Raw genomic sequence first — 6942 nt, 5'->3', positions numbered from 1 at the left:
ATTAGATAGGATGGGTTGGGTTAGAATATGGTTAGGATAAGTGGTTAAGATTAGGATCCATGTGCTCATTTGAATTAAAAATTTACATTAAATGATAAGGGATGATTAAATTCAACAAATAATTAAATTTATTTATTTAATATTGGAGATAGTATAAATGAATTATGATGGGGAGGATTAATTAATTGAGATTAATTAATTCAAGGTATTATCTAAATGAACTATATAAAACATCCTTAGATTTATTTACAAGTAGAAGAATAAAAGCCTAATTAATTAAACCATATCGTATTTAATTAATTAACAGGGCTTATTAATTAAATCACTTCATATATAATTAATTATCTCTAGACCAATTTTAGGTGTATACACATAATACTAAGCACAAGCGGAAATAAATTCACAACACCTAGCTTCCATCCGCTAGGGTATCCTAACAACATTACTAAAATGCAATAATTGAATATATATGTGTAACATTTATAATGATACATGATACATTCCCTACTTAAACTAATGTCTTATCTGTACTCATAACATATGAAAGTACTCATTTTAACAATAGAAAGATAACCATAAGACATTACATAATCTAACACTTCTAAGTTACTAAATTCATTTTAATACACCAATATAAAATATTTCTACTCTATCAAATCTTGCCAACATTATAATTCTATACATTCCTAAAATATTGTTGGTACCAGTACCACATAGATTAAATATATGATAACATCTTTGCATTACAAAGTACATCTAATGAATAATCCAAATTACAAATTACTTCAATATTTACAAATAGAATGTCATGATACATTGGTTATATGAATGATATCCAAATTAAATAATACATAGATACATCTTTTATGTATAATAGATATTACATTTACATCACAAATCCATAGAATTGAAACTAAAGAGAAGTAGAAACATCCATCACGCTCATGAACATCCACAAGATATCTCAACAAAAGAAGGCATCAACCAATCAACCATGTGGAATAAAAAAGGTCCACCCCTTGTGCTCAGGAGAATGACATAAGGCCCTACAGACACACTATACCTGGGCCGACAAGTCTATACATCCAAAGGAAAAAAAATATAGACAAACAAAAACAAATTGAAAGATTAAAACAACACAAGACATAGGCTCAGCATAAGACACAACTCACTAGAGGCTTCCACACATTACAAAGGATAAGGTTGTAGTACAAACGTAGGGAAGAGTGTCATCACATGCCATCAACAAGGGTTATCCTGGTAGTCTCTCACTAGACCCCGACACCCAAGTGACACCCATGCGAAATTGACTCATCCTTTCATGAAGACAAGGAAGAACGGTCATGCCAACTAGCCTTCCCAAACTCATCCTAAGCCCGAAATAGCACTCTAGGACATGAATGGGGCATCATACGTATCTTGTTAATGTGAGAACTACCTAACCCCTATATTAATTTATTAATATTATCACTTGATTATGGTAACTTTCAATGAGATCTCCTAGTAGCCACTTAGGGTCTTGACACCCACTTGGAAGCCAGTCCCCCTATATGATCCTAAAAACCTAGGGTTAAAACATGAATAAAAACATACTTGACATCATGAAATATTATTAATTCATACAACATTGGTTCCATAACATAAACTGAACCATACTTGATTTCTGATCCATAAATCACTCCTTAAATCATTTATCCTCAAGACACCATCTTAAATGTAGAATCGGTAAACCACAATGGATGAACATAAGAAATTGAAAAGGAACACATGAAACCATATAAAACCATCATATAGACTTTGGAAAATCAAAAAAGAGAAACACAGACTCAAAACCAGGCCTCTAGTCCGACTTGGACTGACACGAACTCCAAAAACTCATTCGGGAAGCAAATCTAGGAATTAGCACTTTTGCTCCATGAAATGAAATTTTTGTCAGTTCTTTTAGTGATTTTGTTAGTTATTTTAGCACATTCACTCACTATTTTGGTGCAATCACAACAAAAGAAAAACAAAAGCAAAATAAAAGCAAAACAAAAGCAAAATAGAGGCAAAATAGAGGGCCTGAAAACTGATCCAAAGAAAAAAAAAAGAGAAATAACACATATGACAAATATTTTAACACATATGACAAATATTTTAACACATATGACAAGTATTTTGGTGCATATACCCTTCGTATTAGTGCTTTTGCAACAAAAATATGACTACAAACTTGGGTTCAATTAGGGCTCAAATATCGACACCCAAAAGACCAAAATTGCAAAAACTAAAAAAGACCCATTTGAGATGGGTGAGTCTCCTACTAAGAAAAGTAATTATATAGATCTTAGAATAAAAAATCACATCACAAGACATCATACACTGAAAATGACCCTTTAAATTAGTGAAATAGGAGCACCCGAAACATCCATTGAACAAAATATCAAAGCAAAAACCCAAAAAATTTCCAACATATTTAAAACACTATACAAACATAAAATAAACATTTATTTTTATTTTATTTAAGAAAAAGTACATTAAATAAGAGAAAATCAATAACTCCAACCTGGAAAATGAAGAATGGACTATGAAATCAAAGATGCACAACTTCCACATGAACAACGAATCAAAACGAACCAAATGACCTCAAAAAGAGGCACCAAGAACAATCCAAATCTGAAATTTTTTCCGTGTAGTCCCCTTTGCAATATTCACAAAAAACACCTCTTAAAAATGCACTCCATACACACATGTAGATTGAAACTCTTCCTCACAATTCCAATTTTTGAAAAACCATTTTATAAAACCACCCTCATCACCTTTCCAAAACCACTCTTCATAATTTCCATTAATGCATTTTAAAACCCAAAAAACCCCTTTCCTCTAACACTCCCAACCAAAATAGCAACCCCAAGTTTGAACACAAGCTCTCTCCACAACAATTGAAAGTGAAAGAGAAATTACAATCAATTACTAAATTACAACTCCCACAATAAATAAAAATAAATAATAAATCATTTTGTACAACTTGATTTGGCCTAGTGGTGAAGAACTTGTGCTCTTGAAAGAGAGGTCACAAGTTCAAATCCCACAAGGGGTTAGTGTATGTACACCTTATCAGCTTCAACCCATTATCGATCAAACAAAATAAAAAATAAAAACATTCCCACCAAATGAAAATTCTTATATAATATAATACACAAAGTAATATTAATATTATAATAGGAGACCCACAATAATTAATTGCGCACACTTAGGATTATACATTATAATTTATTATTCACCTCAACCATACAACATCAAACCATCAATAAAATTAAATAAAATACATCATTACCCAAAACCACATAAAACCTAACAAGATGATTCTAACCAAGAATACTAGAACTCACATAGGACACTGACTAGGGTTAGAATGTGATATGGCCTTAGTTTCACCTCCGATCAATTTCCATTGGGATTAAAGGCACACTCAGAGCTGTGATACCAGATGGAGTCGATGCCTAGTGCCTGCATCTTGCATAACATCACTTATTTATGAGCAGGGTGTGAGAATTGCAACATCACAGCCCGCTCATAAATGAGTGATATGACATTGTCCCTTTCCCATCCACAAAAATAAGACATCATAGCAAAGATATAACATCATAAATGACATCATCATCATCATTCACATCTAATGTAATCACAAAATAAGGGTTAACACATGACAAGACATCATAATTAATAAATGTATATCACATGTACATGATAATGAATAAACAAAAGTAACCAAACATTAACATCATCATAAGTCTTGAGTATAACATCATCCATCACAGTAACATAATGTATTAAAATTCATCATATCGTATCTCAACATAAAGAGTCTAAAACAAGTCCACAAGTATCTATCATACACATCAGAAAAGAGTGTATCATGGAAGGGCACTACAATGAGCTAAATCACAATGCATGACTTTCACAAAATTTGTCTTTGACAAACCACATAATATTGTATTTGTGTCTTTTGTATTTTTTTCAAAAGCCTTCTTCTCATCAATATCCATTGGAGGAATCAATGGAGCTATGTAACCAAAAACTACACTATTCCAAACATCTGAACCAAGAGACATTAGATAAGCTCGTATTCAAACACTCTAGAATGCATAGTTGGAGTCATCAAATAAATGTGCTCTATTCATAGCAAGACCTTCAAGAGAACCCATGTGTGCAATTAGTTGCAACCTCCAAGCATTTAAGCTATATTTTCGAAGGAATCATGCTTTGATACCAATTGAAGAGCACACAAAATATTGAGAGGGGGGTGGGGGTGAATCAGTATTTTAAAATTTTAAATGCTTAAAACTAGATAAAACATAGAGAGACCAAACATCAAGATGCAAACACCAGATTTCACTTGGAAAACCCTTTCGGGTAATAAACCATGACACACAATAGCTTTCATAAACAAAATGGGAACCAACCCAAAATAAAAAAGTAGGCACCAATTCACCGAGAGCACCTACTATCCTTGAAGCACCAACCCAAAATACAAAAGTGAGCACCAACTCATTGAGAGTACCTACTCCTCTTGAAGCACTAACTTCAACTAGTTGAAGCACCTACTCTAGTATAAAATGAACAAACACTTTTAATTTATAGTAAAATATCATCTATGCTATTTCCCATGCCTTTTTATAATGTTCCTTAATCTTTAGCATCCAACCACTTTCAATTTGTAGTAAAAGATCATCTATGCTATTCCCCACACCTTTTTAGAATGTTCCTTAATTTTTAGCAACCCTATGATGAAATGAGTTGTCAGTAACAACACCCATACAATACTTAGAAAATTTAAGTCTTGTAGGCAATGGCATGGACTAAAGTAAAGCAAGTTCTAACATGTCTTCATCAAATACAATTACCAAAACTACTGAAGAGAGAAAAATGATGAGAAGGCTAATTGCATATATTAATTATGAAACACGACAAAAGTGTTCAAAAAATAAAACAACCTTTATACTTTTCTTCTCACCTCCTCTGATTGAGCTTGAAGTGGAATTTGTGCCCTTGTCTCCACTTGATTTGCTCCTTGATATTGAAGAATGTGGATTGTTCTCCAAGATACACAACAAAAGGTTGATTGTGTTATTTGTGAGGAACCTATTATTACTAAGAGGGAGGGTGAATCAGTAATAACAATAAACTTTAAAAATTTAACAACCACCAACAACTTCTTTCAAAACAAATCATAAATAGTATTGGTAATAACTGAAATCATAATGTTGATCAGATTTATCAAACTGTTCTTTTAAGTATTCATCAACATGCATGCATGCAATAGACATATATGAACTCAACACATGAACACCAAGATTTTCACGTGGAAACCCAAATGGGAAAAACCACGGTGGGAATTGGTACCCACAAAATTTTTGCACTCTTTCGGAATGCACACTGTTCGGAGCCTAGCCTGGCTAGGAGCTTACAAATATGCCTCGCTAGGAGCAGACCCTGTTAGGATTCCCACGGTTAAGGGATTTGCCTTAGCCCTGTTAGGAGCTTTACTCTGTTAGGAGTAACCTTGTGAAAGGATTTAGAACCCAAGCTAATGAGTCACCCGGTGAAGGGATTTATATAATCAGTCCTGTTTGGACCTACCTGGTTAAGAGATTTTGAGTCTGCTACAACTGTTAGGGAACAACAAATGTATGATATGAAAATAGAACTCTCTGCTTGCTTGTACATATCCTTTCCTGCTCCAATCTTCTTCTCTCTTGCAGACACACACACACTGGTTCGGCCACACACTCTTCTTTTGATCACCAACATAATAAATCATCACAGACTTACCCTAAATAGACTTTGCAACTTAGTTGGTTACAAAACCCTAACCCCATACTAAGATTTACATCATAGATCATCACAGATCTTTACAAACCATTACAGATCATCATATGAATCATTACAATCATTTACAAATCAATTACAGTCATTGAATGATCACCACACATTGATTTGATACACTTTCAAACCCTTAGCTCATTCTACTAAGCACTTCGCTCATTCCCAATAAATTCACTCCTTGATCACACCAAAACAACATCTTATCACTTCATGCAGATTCAGCCATGTCATCACCATCTTACAAACATAATGTAATACATCGCCGAACTCAAAATCATTACTAGTTATAAGATTTGAATACCGGTTCTTAAACCCTACTAAAACCCTACATAAAATACATCAGTGAATAAAAAACATGACTTCCGGTAGCCAAAACATGATGTTGTTCCGGTCATAACCTTATTACAATGTTACAAACACAAAATCCAATCCCCAACACCAAATTCCACATCAATCTCTAAATCCAATTACTTAAGCATAACACAGTTTCACATTTACCAGTTAAAGTCCTATTTTCCCGTTAACTGTCAAATCCATTCCATAGCTTTCTGGTCAATCATAGATGACTTAGATAACATGAAAGAACAATGTAACCATAGTTGCCATCAATGACAACATAAACTGATCATCAAGCCATCAAACAACATCTCAACTATATCATCACCAACAGTCCTTATACCAGTTCATCAATATCATCAACAGTTATGCGAATATGCCAATAGATTGAAGGATGAATGATAAGTTATGTATACCTAAATTTTGGCATAATATGGATATGATTGATGAATTTGTCGGCTCAAGTTGACAATATAACAATATGAATGAGATGGATGAATTGTGAAGGGAGGAGACTCCAATTTATAGATTTGAGGGGCCTAGAATGGATAGTCAAGATTGAAAGGAAATGGAGGGCTCAAATTAAAAGAAGGTGAGATGGATTTGAGAGGACAAGTGGGAGATCCAAGAGATCTTTCCATAAAAGCATTTATTGTCTCCACACTTCTTAAGTACATAGGGAAGAGATCCTCAAGTACATTGGGAAGAAGAGAAACTAATTAAAAATTATTTGGGAAG

The sequence above is a fragment of the Cryptomeria japonica genome, chromosome 5 (genome assembly GCF_030272615.1).
Source record: "Cryptomeria japonica chromosome 5, Sugi_1.0, whole genome shotgun sequence".
Lineage (NCBI taxonomy): Eukaryota > Viridiplantae > Streptophyta > Pinopsida > Cupressales > Cupressaceae > Cryptomeria > Cryptomeria japonica.
The sequence above is the reverse complement of the archived record's forward strand: the minus strand, read 5'-3'. Positions refer to the sequence as shown.